General features: G+C 51.3%; 1 protein-coding gene across 1 annotated transcript in view; it reads left to right on the forward strand.

The window, feature by feature from the left end:
- The window catches only part of CNTNAP5 (contactin associated protein family member 5), a 356,337-nt gene that overhangs the window by 113,518 nt on the left and 223,077 nt on the right, over positions 1-19,742 (forward strand). The gene's annotated exons all lie outside the window — the stretch shown is intronic.

The raw sequence follows: 19,742 nt of genomic DNA on the forward strand, positions 1-19,742 counted from the left end.
GTGCAGGAATCTGAAGTTTCTCCAGATCCTGTCGCCGCCATGGCAGTCAGTGATGCCTGCAGAAACCTTGAGACAATAAGGCAGCCGGAGACTAAACCGGCTTTACACACAGCGACATTGCTACCGTTGTCGCTGGTGAAAGCCCCTGTCGGTTGTGCGTCATGGGCAAATCGCTGCCCGTGGTGCACAACATCGGTAACACAAAAAGAAAAGAACATCGGTTACACCTGTCACATGTACTTACCTGCCTAGCGACGTCGCTGTGCCCGGCGAACCGCCTCCTTTCTAAGGGGGCGGTTCGTGCGACGTCACTAAGCGGCCACCCAATAGAAGCAGAGGGGCGGAGATGAGCGGCCGTAACATCCCGCCCACCTCCTTCCTTCCGTGTGTGCGTGCGGCCGCAGGTACGGTGATGTTCCTCGTTCCTGCGGTGTCACACGTAGTGATGTGCGCTGCAAGAGTGACGAAAAACCTGCGTCCTGCAACAGCAACGATAATCGGGATTAGGACGACCGGACAACGATCAACGATTAGGTGAGTAATTTTGATTGTTTAACGGTCGCTCGTACGTGTCACACGCAACGACGTCGCTAACGAGGCCGGATGTGCATCACGAATTCCGTGACCCCAACGACATCTCATTACTGATGTCGTTGTGTGTAAAGCCCCCTTAAGTGTCCTAGCTTCTTCCTGCCTCATACCCCTAGAGGTCTCTCCCTTTATGTCTGTACATGGAGAGATGTATGATCCCCTAATGGCTTTTTAAAGCATATTTCCTCTGAAATGGTCTCATAATCAAACACAACTGCAAGTACATAGCAAGTGTCTGAGTCATGCTGCCTGTGGTTTATGCAGCATTAATTGCTTGTTTCTTGCATCCTCCCTCCTTATAATCAAAGTAGATCAATGGTCCTCATGGTGGATATTCAACAATGGTACTTATTCTGGATGTTGAACAAGGGTCTTCATGGAGGATGTAGAACAAGGGTCCTCATGGAGGATGTAGAACAAGGGTCCTCATGGTGGATGTAGAACAATGGTCCTCATCTTGGATGTAGAACAATGGTCCTCATGCTGGATATAGAACAATGGTCATCATGCAGGATGTAGAACAATGATCTTCATGGAGGATGTACAGCAATGGTCCTCATGGTGGTGTAGAACGGTTGTCATAATTGTGGATGTAGAACAATGGTCCTCATGGTGGATATAAAATAGTGGTTCTCATGCGGGATGTAGAAGAATGGTTCTCATAGTGGGTATTTAACAGATGTCATAATTGAGGATGTAGAACAAGGGTCTTCATGATAGATGAAGAAAAATTTTGGATGTCGAACAATGGTCTTCATGGAGAATGTAGAACAATGATCCTCATGCTGGATGTAGAATAATGGTCCTCATGGAGGATGTAGAACAATGGTCCTCATGGAGGATGCAGAACAATGGTCCTCATGGAGGATGCAGAACAATGGTCCTCATGGAGGATGCAGAACAATGGTCCTCATGGTGGATGTAGAACAAGGGTCCTCATGGAGGATGTAGAACAAGGGTCCTCATGGAGGATGTAGAACAATGGTCCTCATGGAGGATGCAGAACAATGGTCCTCATGGTGGATGTAGAACAAGGGTCCTCATGGAGGATGTAGAACAATTGTCCTCATGGAGGATGTAGAACAATGGTCCTCATGGTGGATGTAGAACAAGGGTCCTCATGGTGGATGTAGAACAAGGGTCCTCATGGTGGATGTAGAACAAGGGTCCTCATGGAGGATGTAGAACAAGGGTCCTCATGGTGGATGTAGAACAAGGGTCCTAATGGAGAATATAGAACAATGGTCCTCATGGAGGATGTAGAACAATGGTCCTCATGGAGAATGTAGAACAATGGTCCTCATTGAGGATGTAGAACAAAGGTCCTCATGGAGAATATAAAACAATGGCCCTCATGGTGGATGTAGAACAAGGGTCCTCAGAGGATGTAGAACAATGGTCCTCATGGAGGATGTAGAACAATGGTCCTCATGGTGGATGTAGAACAATGGTCCTCATGGAGAATATAGAACAATGGTACTCATGGAGGATGTAGAACAATGGTCCTCATGGAGGATGTAGAACAAGGGTGCTCATGGAGAATATAGAACAATGGTCCTCATGGAGGATGTAGAACAATGGTCCTCATGGAGAATGTAGAACAATGGTCCTCATTGAGGATGTAGAACAAAGGTCCTCATGGAGAATATAAAACAATGGCCCTCATGGTGGATGTAGAACAAGGGTCCTCATGGAGGATGTAGAACAATGGTTCTCATGGAGGATGTAGAACAATGGTCCTCATGGAGAATATAGAACAATGGTCCTCATGGAGGATGTAGAACAATGGTCCTCATGGAGGATGTAGAACAGTGGTCCTCATGGAGAATGTAGAACAATGGTCCTCATGGTGGATGTAGAACAATGGTCCTCATGGAGAATATAGAACAATGGTCCTCATGGAGGATGTAGAACAATGGTCCTCATGGAGAATATAGAACAATGGTCCTCATGGAGGATGTAGAACAATGGTCCTCATGGAGAATATAGAACAATGGTCCTCATGGTGGATGTAGAACAAGGGTCCTCATGGAGAATATAGAACAATGGTCCTCATGGAGGATGTAGAACAATGGTCCTCATGGAGAATATAGAACAATGGTCCTCATGGAGGATGTAGAACAAGGGTCCTCATGGTGGATGTAGAACAATCTGCTTTATGGTAGATATAGAATAGTGGTCCTCATGGTGGTGTAGAACTGTTGTCATAATTGGAGATGTAGAACAATGGTCTTCATGGGGGATATAGAATAGTGAGCCTCATGTGGATGTGGACCAATGCTCCTCATAGAGGGGTGAAGAGGGTTAATGTTAGCAGGGGCCAATATTTTTTTGTAACTTTGTTTATATAGATATATATGATCACCAAACATCTATGATTTCCTACCTCTCCTAGAATCCATGATCTATGATCCCCCATAATGTCATGTGAGTGACATTGACCGATCTGTACAGGGGCTTCAGTGTTGCCCCTCGTTTGGTGACGAGCACAGGATCGCCGTTCAGAGCCGGCGGGGTTCACTTTTCAGTCTGATTACATTCCAGACACTGTTTCCCCACAATGTCAGGTAACAATCAGGAGCAGAGCTCGGGTGACAGCGGGGTGACAGCGGGGTGACAGCGGGGTGACAGCGGCTCCGCATCTCCACAATCCAGAGACGTTTTTGTAGCCATCACTTAATTGCAATTCTTGGTAAATCGTTCGTTCCTTGAAAAGATTAATCACAATCAATAGATTGCAACAAATGTTCCATCGCTGACATCGCTCTCACTTCCAGCAGCTTCTGCGCATACATATTGTGGCTCCCGCCTGCTTTGCATTGAATTACAGGGATTAGAAGATTTTCTGAATATTTGGAACCTGCTGAAGGAGCTGGAAGCGCCTTGTCCCCGGCTTCATCACAAGCTCCTGAAGAGCTGTTTATACTCTGCATCTCCTGTGATAATTTATGTGACAGATGCAGCACTGCAGGATCCAGACACATCATCCAGACTTTCAATCAGCGCGGCCTTTACACATGATTCTCCGCTGCGCACACGGACGCTGCGCACACGGACGCTGCGCACACGGACGCTCCGCAGAATTCCTAATATTCTGAAACGCTCACATCTGTCTTCAAAGCTCTGATCAAAAGCAAATTACCTATTAAACAGAATCGAGCATTGTATACAGGTATACGGCAATTTCTACACAAGTGTTCGCAGAATTTATCATAACCATGGAGAAAATATCAAATATATTGCTGTTACCTGCAGAAAACAAGTCAATAATAATTTACGCTGATATAATGGGACAGAATTACTAACATGATAGTTCACGATAAATCTGGAACATGTGCGTGGATCACTTCGGAATTTTTGACTATTGATGAGCGGCCACTACCATGCTCGGGTGCTCAGTACTGGTAACTAGTGATGAGCGGGCACTACCATGCTCGGGTGCTCAGTACTGGTAACTAGTGATGAGCGGGCACTACCATGCTCAGGTGCTCAGTACTGGTAACTAGTGATGAGCGGGCACTACCATGATCGGGTGCTCTGTACTGGTAACTAGTGATGAGCGGGCACTACCATGCTCGGGTGCTCTGTACTGGTAACTAGTGATGAGCGGGCACTACCATGCTCGGGTGCTCAGTACTGGTAACTAGTGATGAGCGGGCACTACCATGCTCGGGTGCTCAGTACTGGTAACTAGTGATGAGCGGGCACTACCATGCTCGGGTGCTCAGTACTGGTAACTAGTGATGAGCGGGCACTACCATGCTCAGGTGCTCAGTACTGGTAACTAGTGATGAGCGGGCACTACCATGCTCAGGTGCTCAGTACTGGTAACTAGTGATGAGCAGACACTACCATGCTCGGGTGCTCAGTACTGGTAACTAGTGATGAGCGGGCACTACCATGCTCGGGTGCTCAGTACTGGTAACTAGTGATGAGCGGGCACTACCATGCTCGGGTGCTCAGTACTGGTAACTAGTGATGAGCGGCCACTACCATGCTCAGGTGCTCTGTACTGGTAACTAGTGATGAGCGGGCACTACCATGCTCAGGTGCTCAGTACTGGTAACTAGTGATAAGTGGGCACTACCATGCTCGGGTGTTCAGTACTCGTAACTAGTGATGAGTGGGCACTACCATGCTCAGGTGTTCAGTACTCGTAACTAGTGATGAGCGGGCACTACCATGCTTGGATGCTCAGTATTGGTAACTAGTGATGAGTGGGCACTACCATGCTCGGGTGCTCAGTACTGGTAACTAGTGATGAGCGGGCATTACCATGCTCGGGTGCTCAGTACTGGTAACTAGTGATGAGTGGGCACTACCAGGCTCGGGTGCTCAGTACTTGTAACTAGTGATGAGCGGGCACTACCATGCTCGGGTGTTCAGTACTCGTAACTAGTGATGAGCGGCCACTACCATGCTCAGGTGCTCAGTACTCGTAAATAGTGATGAGTAGGCACTACCATGCTTGGGTTGCTCGGTACTGGTAACTAGTGATGAGCGGGCACTACCATACTCGGGTGCTCAGTACTGGTAACTAGTGATGAGCGGGCACTACCATACTCGGGTGCTCAGTACTCGTAACTAGTGATGAGCGGGCACTACCATGCTCGGGTGCTCAGTACTTGTAACTAGTGATGAGTGGGCACTACCATGCTTGGCTGCTCGGTACTGGTAACTAGTGATGAGGGGGCACTACCATGCTTGGCTGCTCGGTACTGGTAACTAGTGATGAGCGGGCACTACCATACTCGGGTGCTCAGTACTGGTAACTAGTGATGAGCGAGCACTACCATGCTCGGGTGCTCAGTACTGGTAACTAGTGATGAGCGGGCACTACCATGCTCAGGTGCTCAGTACTGGTAACTAGTGTTGAGCGGCCACTACCATGCTCGGGTGCTCAGTACTGGTAACTAGTGATAAGCGGGCACTACCATGCTCAGGTGCTCAGTACTGGTAACTAGTGTTGAGCGGCCACTACCATGCTCGGGTGCTCAGTACTGGTAACTAGTGATAAGCGGGCACTACCATGCTCGGGTGCTCTGTACTGGTAACTAGTGATGAGCGGGCACTACCATGCTCAGGTGCTCTGTACTGGTAACTAGTGATAAGCGGCCACTACCATGCTTGGGTGCTCAGTACTGGTAACTAGTGATGAGCGGGCACTACCATGCTCGGGTGCTCAGTACTGGTAACTAGTGATGAGCGGGCACTACCATGCTCGGGTGCTCAGTACTGGTAACTAGTGATGAGCGGGCACTACCATGCTCGGGTGCTCAGTACTGGTAACTAGTGATGAGCGGGCACTACCATGCTCAGGTGCTCAGTACTGGTAACTAGTGTTGAGCGGCCACTACCATGCTCGGGTGCTCAGTACTTGTAACTAGTGATAAGTGGGCACTGCCATGCTCGGGTGTTCAGTACTCGTAACTAGTGATGAGTGGGCACTACCATGCTCAGGTGTTCAGTACTCGTAACTAGTGATGAGCGGGCACTACCATGCTTGGGTGCTCAGTACTCGTAACTAGTGATGAGCAGGCACTACCATACTCGGGTGCTCAGTACTGGTAACTAGTGATGAGCGGGCACTACCATGCTCGGGTGCTCAGTACTGGTAACTAGTGATGAGCGGGCACTATCATGCTCGGGTGCTCAGTACTGGTAACTAGTGATGAGCGGGCACTACCATGCTCAAGTGCTCAGTACTGGTAACTAGTGATGAGCGGGCACTACCATACTCGGGTGCTCAGTACTGGTAACTAGTGATGAGCGGGCACTACCATGCTCGGGTGTTCAGTACTCGTAACTAGTGATGAGCGGGCACTACCATGCTCAAGTGCTCAGAACTGGTAACTAGTGATGAGCGGGCACTACCATGCTCAAGTGCTCAGTACTGGTAACTAGTGATGAGCGGGAACTACCATGCTCGGGTGCTCTGTACTGGTAACTAGTGATGAGCAGGCACTACCATGCTCGGGTGCTCTGTACTGGTAACTAGTGATGAGCAGGCACTACCATGCTCGGGTGCTCTGTACTGGTAACTAGTGATGGACGGGCACTACCATGCTCGGGTGCTCAGTATTGGTAACTAGTGATGAGCGGGCACTACCATGCTCGGGTGCTCAGTACTGGTAACTAGTGATGGACGGGCACTACCATGCTCGGGTGCTCAGTACTGGTAACTAGTGATGAGCGGGCACTACCATGCTCGGGTGCTCAGTACTGGTAACTAGTGATGAGCGGGCACTACCATGCTCAGGTGCTCAGTACTGGTAACTAGTGATGAGCGGGCACTACCATGCTCAGGTGCTCAGTACTGGTAACTAGTGTTGAGCGGCCACTACCATGCTCGGGTGCTCAGTACTGGTAACTAGTGATAAGCGGGCACTACCATGCTCGGGTGCTCTGTACTGGTAACTAGTGATGAGCGGGCACTACCATGCTCAGGTGCTCTGTACTGGTAACTAGTGTTGAGCGGCCACTACCATGCTCGGGTGCTCAGTACTTGTAACTAGTGATAAGTGGGCACTGCCATGCTCGGGTGTTCAGTACTCGTAACTAGTGATGAGCGGGCACTACCATGCTCGGGTGCTCAGTACTGGTAACAAGTGATGAGCGGGCACTACCATGCTCGGGTGCTCAGTACTGGTAACTAGTGATGAGCGGGCACTATCATGCTCGGGTGCTCGGTACTGGTAACTAGTGATGAGCGGGCACTACCATGCTCGGGTGCTCAGTACTGGTAACTAGTGATGAGTGGGCACTACCATGCTTGGATGCTCAGTACTGGTAAATATTGATGAGTGGGCACTACCATGCTCGGGTGTTCAGTACTGGTAACTAGTGATGAGTGGGCACTACCATGCTCAGGTGCTCAGTACTTGTAACTAGTGATGAGTGGGCACTACCATGCTCAGGTGCTCAGTACTCGTAACTAGTGATGAGCGGGCACTACCTTGCTCGGGTGTTCAGTACTGGTAACTAGTGATGAGTGGGCACTACCATGCTTGGCTGCTCAGTACTGGTAACTAGTGATGAGGGGGCACTACCATGCTCGGGTGCTCAGTACTGGTAACTAGTGATGAGTGGGCACTACCATGCTTGGCTGCTCGGTACTGGTAACTAGTGATGAGCGGGCACTATCATGCTCGGGTGCTCAGTACTGGTAACAAGTGATGAGTGGGCACTACCATGCTTGGTTGCTCTGTACTTGTAACTAATGAAGAGCGGGCACTACCATGCTCGGGTGTTCAGTACTCGTAACTAGTGATGAGCGGCCACTACCATGCTCAGGTGCTCAGTACTTGTAACTAGTGATGAGTGGGCACTACCATGCTCGGGTGTTCAGTACTGGTAACTAGTGATGAGCGGGCACTACCTTGCTCGGGTGTTCAGTACTGGTAACTAGTGATGGGTAACTAGTGATGAGTGGGCACTACCATGCTTGGATGCTCAGTACTGGTAAATAGTGATGAGTGGGCACTACCATGCTCGGGTGTTCAGTACTGGTAACTAGTGATGAGTGGGCACTACCATGCTCAGGTGCTCAGTACTCGTAACTAGTGATGAGCGGGCACTACCTTGCTCGGGTGTTCAGTACTGGTAACTAGTGATGAGTGGGCACTACCATGCTTGGCTGCTCAGTACTGGTAACTAGTGATGAGGGGGCACTACCATGCTCGGGTGCTCAGTACTGGTAACTAGTGATGAGTGGGCACTACCATGCTTGGCTGTTCGGTACTGGTAACTAGTGATGAGCGGGCACTATCATGCTCGGGTGCTCAGTACTGGTAACTAGTGATGAGCGGGCACTACCATACTCGGGTGCTCAGTACTGGTAACTAGTGATGAGCGGGCACTACCATGCTCGGGTGTTCAGTACTCGTAACTAGTGATGAGCGGGCACTACCATGCTCGGGTGCTCAGTACTTGTAACTAGTGATGAGTGGGCACTACCATGCTTGGCTGCTCGGTACTGGTAACTAGTGATGAGCGGGCACTACCATGCTCAGGTGCTCAGTACTGGTAACTAGTGATGAGCGGGCACTACCATACTCGGGTGCTCAGTACTGGTAACTAGTGATGAGCGGGCACTACCATGCTCGGGTGCTCAGTACTGGTAACTAGTGATGAGCGAGCACTACCATGCTCGGGTGCTCAGTACTGGTAACTAGTGATGAGCGGGCACTACCATGCTCAGGTGCTTAGTACTGGTAACTAGTGATGAGCGGGCACTACCATGCTCAGGTGCTCAGTACTGGTAACTAGTGATGAGCGGGCACTACCATGCTCAGGTGCTCAGTACTGGTAACTAGTGTTGAGCGGCCACTTCCATGCTCGGGTGCTCAGTACTGGTAACTAGTGATAAGTGGGCACTGCCATGCTCGGGTGTTCAGTACTCGTAACTAGTGATGAGCGGGCACTACCATGCTCGGGTGCTCAGTACTCGTAACTAGTGATGGACGGGCACTACCATGCTCGGGTGCTCAGTATTGGTAACTAGTGATGAGTGGGCACTACCATGCTCGGGTGCTCAGTACTGGTAACTAGTGATGAGCGGGCACTACCATGCTCAGGTGCTCAGTACTGGTAACTAGTGATGAGCGGGCACTACCATGCTCGGGTGCTCAGTACTGGTAACTAGTGATGAGCGGGCACTACCATGCTCGGGTGCTCAGTACTGGTAACTAGTGATGAGCGAGCACTACCATGCTCGGGTGCTCAGTACTGGTAACTAGTGATGAGCGGGCACTACCATGCTCAGTACTGGTAACTAGTGATGAGCGGGCACTACCATGCTCAGGTGCTCAGTACTGGTAACTAGTGATGAGCGGGCACTACCATGCTCAGGTGCTCAGTACTGGTAACTAGTGTTGAGCGGCCACTACCATGCTCGGGTGCTCAGTACTTGTAACTAGTGATAAGTGGGCACTGCCATGCTCGGGTGTTCAGTACTCGTAACTAGTGATGAGCGGGCACTACCATGCTCGGGTGCTCAGTACTGGTAACAAGTGATGAGTGGGCACTACCATGCTCGGGTGCTCAGTACTGGTAACTAGTGATGAGTGGGCACTACCATGCTTGGTTGCTCAGTACTGGTAAATAGTGATGAGTGGGCACTACCATGCTCGTGTGTTCAGTACTGGTAACTAGTGATGAGTGGGCACTACCATGCTCAGGTGCTCAGTACTTGTAACTAGTGATGAGTGGGCACTACCATGCTCAGGTGCTCAGTACTGGTAACTAGTGATAAGCGGCCACTACCATGCTTGGGTGCTCAGTACTGGTAACTAGTGATGAGCGGGCACTACCATGCTCGGGTGCTCAGTACTGGTAACTAGTGATGAGCGGGCACTACCATGCTCGGGTGCTCAGTACTGGTAACTAGTGATGAGCGGGCACTACCATGCTCGGGTGCTCAGTACTGGTAACTAGTGATGAGCGGGCACTACCATGCTCAGGTGCTCAGTACTGGTAACTAGTGTTGAGCGGCCACTACCATGCTCGGGTGCTCAGTACTTGTAACTAGTGATAAGTGGGCACTGCCATGCTCGGGTGTTCAGTACTCGTAACTAGTGATGAGTGGGCACTACCATGCTCAGGTGTTCAGTACTCGTAACTAGTGATGAGCGGGCACTACCATGCTTGGGTGCTCAGTACTCGTAACTAGTGATGAGCAGGCACTACCATACTCGGGTGCTCAGTACTGGTAACTAGTGATGAGCGGGCACTACCATGCTCGGGTGCTCAGTACTGGTAACTAGTGATGAGCGGGCACTATCATGCTCGGGTGCTCAGTACTGGTAACTAGTGATGAGCGGGCACTACCATGCTCAAGTGCTCAGTACTGGTAACTAGTGATGAGCGGGCACTACCATACTCGGGTGCTCAGTACTGGTAACTAGTGATGAGCGGGCACTACCATGCTCGGGTGTTCAGTACTCGTAACTAGTGATGAGCGGGCACTACCATGCTCAAGTGCTCAGAACTGGTAACTAGTGATGAGCGGGCACTACCATGCTCAAGTGCTCAGTACTGGTAACTAGTGATGAGCGGGAACTACCATGCTCGGGTGCTCTGTACTGGTAACTAGTGATGAGCAGGCACTACCATGCTCGGGTGCTCTGTACTGGTAACTAGTGATGAGCAGGCACTACCATGCTCGGGTGCTCTGTACTGGTAACTAGTGATGGACGGGCACTACCATGCTCGGGTGCTCAGTATTGGTAACTAGTGATGAGCGGGCACTACCATGCTCGGGTGCTCAGTACTGGTAACTAGTGATGGACGGGCACTACCATGCTCGGGTGCTCAGTACTGGTAACTAGTGATGAGCGGGCACTACCATGCTCGGGTGCTCAGTACTGGTAACTAGTGATGAGCGGGCACTACCATGCTCAGGTGCTCAGTACTGGTAACTAGTGATGAGCGGGCACTACCATGCTCAGGTGCTCAGTACTGGTAACTAGTGTTGAGCGGCCACTACCATGCTCGGGTGCTCAGTACTGGTAACTAGTGATAAGCGGGCACTACCATGCTCGGGTGCTCTGTACTGGTAACTAGTGATGAGCGGGCACTACCATGCTCAGGTGCTCTGTACTGGTAACTAGTGTTGAGCGGCCACTACCATGCTCGGGTGCTCAGTACTTGTAACTAGTGATAAGTGGGCACTGCCATGCTCGGGTGTTCAGTACTCGTAACTAGTGATGAGCGGGCACTACCATGCTCGGGTGCTCAGTACTGGTAACAAGTGATGAGTGGGCACTACCATGCTTGGTTGCTCTGTACTTGTAACGAATGAAGAGCGGGCACTACCATGCTCGGGTGTTCAGTACTCGTAACTAGTGATGAGCGGCCACTACCATGCTCAGGTGCTCAGTACTTGTAACTAGTGATGAGTGGGCACTACCATGCTCGGGTGTTCAGTACTGGTAACTAGTGATGAGCGGGCACTACCTTGCTCGGGTGTTCAGTACTGGTAACTAGTGATGAGTGGGCACTACCATGCTTGGATGCTCAGTACTGGTAAATATTGATGAGTGGGCACTACCATGCTCGGGTGTTCAGTACTGGTAACTAGTGATGAGTGGGCACTACCATGCTCAGGTGCTCAGTACTTGTAACTAGTGATGAGTGGGCACTACCATGCTCAGGTGCTCAGTACTCGTAACTAGTGATGAGCGGGCACTACCTTGCTCGGGTGTTCAGTACTGGTAACTAGTGATGAGTGGGCACTACCATGCTTGGCTGCTCAGTACTGGTAACTAGTGATGAGGGGGCACTACCATGCTCGGGTGCTCAGTACTGGTAACTAGTGATGAGTGGGCACTACCATGCTTGGCTGCTCGGTACTGGTAACTAGTGATGAGCGGGCACTATCATGCTCGGGTGCTCAGTACTGGTAACAAGTGATGAGTGGGCACTACCATGCTTGGTTGCTCTGTACTTGTAACTAATGAAGAGCGGGCACTACCATGCTCGGGTGTTCAGTACTCGTAACTAGTGATGAGCGGCCACTACCATGCTCAGGTGCTCAGTACTTGTAACTAGTGATGAGTGGGCACTACCATGCTCGGGTGTTCAGTACTGGTAACTAGTGATGAGCGGGCACTACCTTGCTCGGGTGTTCAGTACTGGTAACTAGTGATGGGTAACTAGTGATGAGTGGGCACTACCATGCTTGGATGCTCAGTACTGGTAAATAGTGATGAGTGGGCACTACCATGCTCGGGTGTTCAGTACTGGTAACTAGTGATGAGTGGGCACTACCATGCTCAGGTGCTCAGTACTCGTAACTAGTGATGAGCGGGCACTACCTTGCTCGGGTGTTCAGTACTGGTAACTAGTGATGAGTGGGCACTACCATGCTTGGCTGCTCAGTACTGGTAACTAGTGATGAGGGGGCACTACCATGCTCGGGTGCTCAGTACTGGTAACTAGTGATGAGTGGGCACTACCATGCTTGGCTGTTCGGTACTGGTAACTAGTGATGAGCGGGCACTATCATGCTCGGGTGCTCAGTACTGGTAACTAGTGATGAGCGGGCACTAACATACTCGGGTGCTCAGTACTGGTAACTAGTGATGAGCGGGCACTACCATGCTCGGGTGTTCAGTACTCGTAACTAGTGATGAGCGGGCACTACCATGCTCGGGTGCTCAGTACTTGTAACTAGTGATGAGTGGGCACTACCATGCTTGGCTGCTCGGTACTGGTAACTAGTGATGAGCGGGCACTACCATGCTCAGGTGCTCAGTACTGGTAACTAGTGATGAGCGGGCACTACCATACTCGGGTGCTCAGTACTGGTAACTAGTGATGAGCGAGCACTACCATGCTCGGGTGCTCAGTACTGGTAACTAGTGATGAGCGGGCACTACCATGCTCAGGTGCTTAGTACTGGTAACTAGTGATGAGCGGGCACTACCATGCTCAGGTGCTCAGTACTGGTAACTAGTGATGAGCGGGCACTACCATGCTCAGGTGCTCAGTACTGGTAACTAGTGTTGAGCGGCCACTACCATGCTCGGGTGCTCAGTACTTGTAACTAGTGATAAGTGGGCACTGCCATGCTCGGGTGTTCAGTACTCGTAACTAGTGATGAGCGGGCACTACCATGCTCGGGTGCTCAGTACTCGTAACTAGTGATGGACGGGCACTACCATGCTCGGGTGCTCAGTATTGGTAACTAGTGATGAGTGGGCACTACCATGCTCGGGTGCTCAGTACTGGTAACTAGTGATGAGCGGGCACTACCATGCTCAGGTGCTCAGTACTGGTAACTAGTGATGAGCGGGCACTACCATGCTCGGGTGCTCAGTACTGGTAACTAGTGATGAGCGGGCACTACCATGCTCGGGTGCTCAGTACTGGTAACTAGTGATGAGCGAGCACTACCATGCTCGGTTGCTCAGTACTGGTAACTAGTGATGAGCGGGCACTACCATGCTCAGTACTGGTAACTAGTGATGAGCGGGCACTACCATGCTCAGGTGCTCAGTACTGGTAACTAGTGATGAGCGGGCACTACCATGCTCAGGTGCTCAGTACTGGTAACTAGTGTTGAGCGGCCACTACCATGCTCGGGTGCTCAGTACTTGTAACTAGTGATAAGTGGGCACTGCCATGCTCGGGTGTTCAGTACTCGTAACTAGTGATGAGCGGGCACTACCATGCTCGGGTGCTCAGTACTGGTAACAAGTGATGAGTGGGCACTACCATGCTCGGGTGCTCAGTACTGGTAACTAGTGATGAGTGGGCACTACCATGCTTGGTTGCTCAGTACTGGTAAATAGTGATGAGTGGGCACTACCATGCTCGTGTGTTCAGTACTGGTAACTAGTGATGAGTGGGCACTACCATGCTCAGGTGCTCAGTACTCGTAACTAGTAATGAGCGGGCACTACCATGCTCAGGTGCTCAGTACTGGTAACTAGTGATGAGCGGGCACTACCATGCTCGGGTGCTCAGTACTGGTAACTAGTAATGAGTGGGCACTACCATGCTCGGGTGCTCAGTACTGGTTACTAGTAATGAGTGGACACTACCATGCTCGGGTGCTCAGTACTGGTAACTAGTAATGAGCGGGCACTACCATGCTCGGGTGCTCAGTACTGGTAACTAGTGATGAGCGGGCACTACCATGCTCGGGTGCTCAGTACTGGTAACTAGTGATGAGCGGACACTACCATGCTCGGGTGCTCAGTACTGGTAACTAGTGATGAGTGGGCACTACCATGCTCGGGTGCTCAGTACTGGTAACTAGTGATGAGCGGGCACTACCATGCTCAGGTGCTCTGTACTGGTAACTAGTAATGAGTGGGCACTACCATGCTCGGGTGCTCAGTACTGGTAACTAGGGATGAGCGGACACTGCCATGCTCGGGTGCTCAGTACTGGTAACTAGTGATGAGTGGGCACTACCATGCTCGGGTACTTAGTACTGGTAACTAGTGATTAGCGGGCACTACCATGCTCGGGTGCTCAGTACTGGTAACTAGTGATGAGCAGGCACTACCATGCTCGGGTGCTCAGTACTGGTAACTAGTGATGAGCGGGCACTACCATGCTCAGGTGCTCAGTACTGGTAACTAGTGATGAGCGGGCACTACCATGCTCAGGTGCTCAGTACTGGTAACTAGTAATGAGTGGGCACTACCATGCTCGGGTGCTCTGTACTGGTAACTAGTAATGAGTGGGCACTACCATGCTCGGGTGCTCAGTACTGGTAACTAGTGATGAGCGGGCACTACCATGCTCGGGTGCTCAGTACTGGTAACTAGTGATGAGCGGGCACTACCATGCTCAGTACTGGTAACTAGTGATGAGTGGGCACTACCATGCTTGGGTGCTCTGTACTGGTAACTAGTGATGAGCGGGCACTACCATGCTTGGGTGCTCTGTACTGGTAACTAGTGATGAGCGGGCACTACCATGCTCGGGTGCTCAGTATTGGTAACTAGTGATGAGCGGGCACTACCATGCTCAGTACTGGTAACTAGTGATGAGCGGGCACTACCATGCTCGGGTGCTCAGTACTGGTAACTAGTGATGAGCGGGCACTACCATGCTCAGTACTGGTAACTAGTGATGAGCGGGCACTACCATGCTTGGGTGCTCTGTACTGGTAACTAGTGATGAGCGGGCACTACCATGCTTGGGTGCTCTGTACTGGTAACTAGTGATGAGCGGGCACTACCATGCTCGGGTGCTCAGTACTGGTAGCTAGTGATGAGCGGGCACTACCATGCTCAGGTGCTCAGTACTGGTAACTAGTGATGAGCGGGCACTACCATGCTCGGGTGCTCAGTACTGGTAACTAGTGATGAGCGGGCACTACCATGCTCGGGTGCTCAGTACTGGTAACTAGTGATGAGCGGGCACTACCATGCTCGGGTGCTCAGTACTGGTAACTAGTGATGAGCGGGCACTACCATGCTCGGGTGCTCAGTACTGGTAACTAGTGATGAGCGGGCACTACGATGCTCGGGTGCTCAGTACTGGTAGCTAGTGATGAGCGGGCACTACCATGCTCAGGTGCTCAGTACTGGTAACTAGTGATGAGCGGGCACTACCATGCTCGGGTGCTCAGTACTGGTAACTAGTAATGAGCGGGCACTACCATGCTCGGGTGCTCAGTACTGGTAACTAGTGATGAGCGGACACTACCATGCTCAGGTGCTCAGTACTGGTAACTAGTAATGAGCGGGCACTACCATGCTCGGGTGCTCAGTACTGGTAACTAGTGATGAGCGGACACTACCATGCTCAGGTGCTCAGTACTGGTAACTAGTGATGAGCGAGCACTACCATGCTCGGGTGCTCAGTACTGGTAACTAGTGATGAGCGGGCACTACCATGCTCAGGTGCTCAGTACTGGTAACTAGTGATGAGCGGACACTACCATGCTCAGGTGCTCAGTACTGGTAACTAGTGATGAGCGGGCACTACCATGCTCGGGTGCTCAGTACTGGTAGCTAGTGATGAGCGGACACTACCATGCTCAGGTGCTCAGTACTGGTAACTAGTGATGAGCGGACACTACCATGCTCAGGTGCTCAGTACTGGTAACTAGTGATGAGCGGACACTACCATGCTCGGGTGCTCAGTACTGGTAACTAGTGATGAGCGGACACTACCATGCTCAGGTGTTCTGTACTGGTAACTAGTGATGAGCGGGCACTACCATGCTCGGGTGCTCAGTACTGGTAACTAGTGATGGGTAACTAGTGATGAGTGGGCACTACCATGCTTGGATGCTCAGTACTGGTAAATAGTGATGAGTGGGCACTACCATGCTCGGGTGTTCAGTACTGGTAACTAGTGATGAGTGGGCACTACCATGCTCAGGTGCTCAGTACTCGTAACTAGTGATGAGCGGGCACTACCTTGCTCGGGTGTTCAGTACTGGTAACTAGTGATGAGTGGGCACTACCATGCTTGGCTGCTCAGTACTGGTAACTAGTGATGAGGGGGCACTACCATGCTCGGGTGCTCAGTACTGGTAACTAGTGATGAGTGGGCACTACCATGCTTGGCTGTTCGGTACTGGTAACTAGTGATGAGCGGGCACTATCATGCTCGGGTGCTCAGTACTGGTAACTAGTGATGAGCGGGCACTACCATACTCGGGTGCTCAGTACTGGTAACTAGTGATGAGCGGGGCACTACCATGCTCGGGTGTTCAGTACTCGTAACTAGTGATGAGCGGGCACTACCATGCTCGGGTGCTCAGTACTTGTAACTAGTGATGAGTGGGCACTACCATGCTTGGCTGCTCGGTACTGGTAACTAGTGATGAGCGGGCACTACCATGCTCAGGTGCTCAGTACTGGTAACTAGTGATGAGCGGGCACTACCATACTCGGGTGCTCAGTACTGGTAACTAGTGATGAGCGGGCACTACCATGCTCGGGTGCTCAGTACTGGTAACTAGTGATGAGCGAGCACTACCATGCTCGGGTGCTCAGTACTGGTAACTAGTGATGAGCGGGCACTACCATGCTCAGGTGCTTAGTACTGGTAACTAGTGATGAGCGGGCACTACCATGCTCAGGTGCTCAGTACTGGTAACTAGTGATGAGCGGGCACTACCATGCTCAGGTGCTCAGTACTGGTAACTAGTGTTGAGCGGCCACTTCCATGCTCGGGTGCTCAGTACTGGTAACTAGTGATAAGTGGGCACTGCCATGCTCGGGTGTTCAGTACTCGTAACTAGTGATGAGCGGGCACTACCATGCTCGGGTGCTCAGTACTCGTAACTAGTGATGGACGGGCACTACCATGCTCGGGTGCTCAGTATTGGTAACTAGTGATGAGTGGGCACTACCATGCTCGGGTGCTCAGTACTGGTAACTAGTGATGAGCGGGCACTACCATGCTCAGGTGCTCAGTACTGGTAACTAGTGATGAGCGGGCACTACCATGCTCGGGTGCTCAGTACTGGTAACTAGTGATGAGCGGGCACTACCATGCTCGGGTGCTCAGTACTGGTAACTAGTGATGAGCGAGCACTACCATGCTCGGGTGCTCAGTACTGGTAACTAGTGATGAGCGGGCACTACCATGCTCAGTACTGGTAACTAGTGATGAGCGGGCACTACCATGCTCAGGTGCTCAGTACTGGTAACTAGTGATGAGCGGGCACTACCATGCTCAGGTGCTCAGTACTGGTAACTAGTGTTGAGCGGCCACTACCATGCTCGGGTGCTCAGTACTTGTAACTAGTGATAAGTGGGCACTGCCATGCTCGGGTGTTCAGTACTCGTAACTAGTGATGAGCGGGCACTACCATGCTCGGGTGCTCAGTACTGGTAACAAGTGATGAGTGGGCACTACCATGCTCGGGTGCTCAGTACTGGTAACTAGTGATGAGTGGGCACTACCATGCTTGGTTGCTCAGTACTGGTAAATAGTGATGAGTGGGCACTACCATGCTCGTGTGTTCAGTACTGGTAACTAGTGATGAGTGGGCACTACCATGCTCAGGTGCTCAGTACTTGTAACTAGTGATGAGTGGGCACTACCATGCTCAGGTGCTCAGTACTGGTAACTAGTGATAAGCGGCCACTACCATGCTTGGGTGCTCAGTACTGGTAACTAGTGATGAGCGGGCACTACCATGCTCGGGTGCTCAGTACTGGTAACTAGTGATGAGCGGGCACTACCATGCTCGGGTGCTCAGTACTGGTAACTAGTGATGAGCGGGCACTACCATGCTCGGGTGCTCAGTACTGGTAACTAGTGATGAGCGGGCACTACCATGCTCAGGTGCTCAGTACTGGTAACTAGTGTTGAGCGGCCACTACCATGCTCGGGTGCTCAGTACTTGTAACTAGTGATAAGTGGGCACTGCCATGCTCGGGTGTTCAGTACTCGTAACTAGTGATGAGTGGGCACTACCATGCTCAGGTGTTCAGTACTCGTAACTAGTGATGAGCGGGCACTACCATGCTTGGGTGCTCAGTACTCGTAACTAGTGATGAGCAGGCACTACCATACTCGGGTGCTCAGTACTGGTAACTAGTGATGAGCGGGCACTACCATGCTCGGGTGCTCAGTACTGGTAACTAGTGATGAGCGGGCACTATCATGCTCGGGTGCTCAGTACTGGTAACTAGTGATGAGCGGGCACTACCATGCTCAAGTGCTCAGTACTGGTAACTAGTGATGAGCGGGCACTACCATACTCGGGTGCTCAGTACTGGTAACTAGTGATGAGCGGGCACTACCATGCTCGGGTGTTCAGTACTCGTAACTAGTGATGAGCGGGCACTACCATGCTCAAGTGCTCAGAACTGGTAACTAGTGATGAGCGGACACTACCATGCTCAAGTGCTCAGTACTGGTAACTAGTGATGAGCGGGAACTACCATGCTCGGGTGCTCTGTACTGGTAACTAGTGATGAGCAGGCACTACCATGCTCGGGTGCTCTGTACTGGTAACTAGTGATGAGCAGGCACTACCATGCTCGGGTGCTCTGTACTGGTAACTAGTGATGGACGGGCACTACCATGCTCGGGTGCTCAGTATTGGTAACTAGTGATGAGCGGGCACTACCATGCTCGGGTGCTCAGTACTGGTAACTAGTGATGGACGGGCACTACCATGCTCGGGTGCTCAGTACTGGTAACTAGTGATGAGCGGGCACTACCATGCTCGGGTGCTCAGTACTGGTAACTAGTGATGAGCGGGCACTACCATGCTCAGGTGCTCAGTACTGGTAACTAGTGATGAGCGGGCACTACCATGCTCAGGTGCTCAGTACTGGTAACTAGTGTTGAGCGGCCACTACCATGCTCGGGTGCTCAGTACTGGTAACTAGTGATAAGCGGGCACTACCATGCTCGGGTGCTCTGTACTGGTAACTAGTGATGAGCGGGCACTACCATGCTCAGGTGCTCTGTACTGGTAACTAGTGTTGAGCGGCCACTACCATGCTCGGGTGCTCAGTACTTGTAACTAGTGATAAGTGGGCACTGCCATGCTCGGGTGTTCAGTACTCGTAACTAGTGATGAGCGGGCACTACCATGCTCGGGTGCTCAGTACTGGTAACAAGTGATGAGTGGGCACTACCATGCTTGGTTGCTCTGTACTTGTAACGAATGAAGAGCGGGCACTACCATGCTCGGGTGTTCAGTACTCGTAACT

The sequence above is a fragment of the Anomaloglossus baeobatrachus genome, chromosome 7 (genome assembly GCF_048569485.1).
Source record: "Anomaloglossus baeobatrachus isolate aAnoBae1 chromosome 7, aAnoBae1.hap1, whole genome shotgun sequence".
NCBI classification, from domain to species: domain Eukaryota; kingdom Metazoa; phylum Chordata; class Amphibia; order Anura; family Aromobatidae; genus Anomaloglossus; species Anomaloglossus baeobatrachus.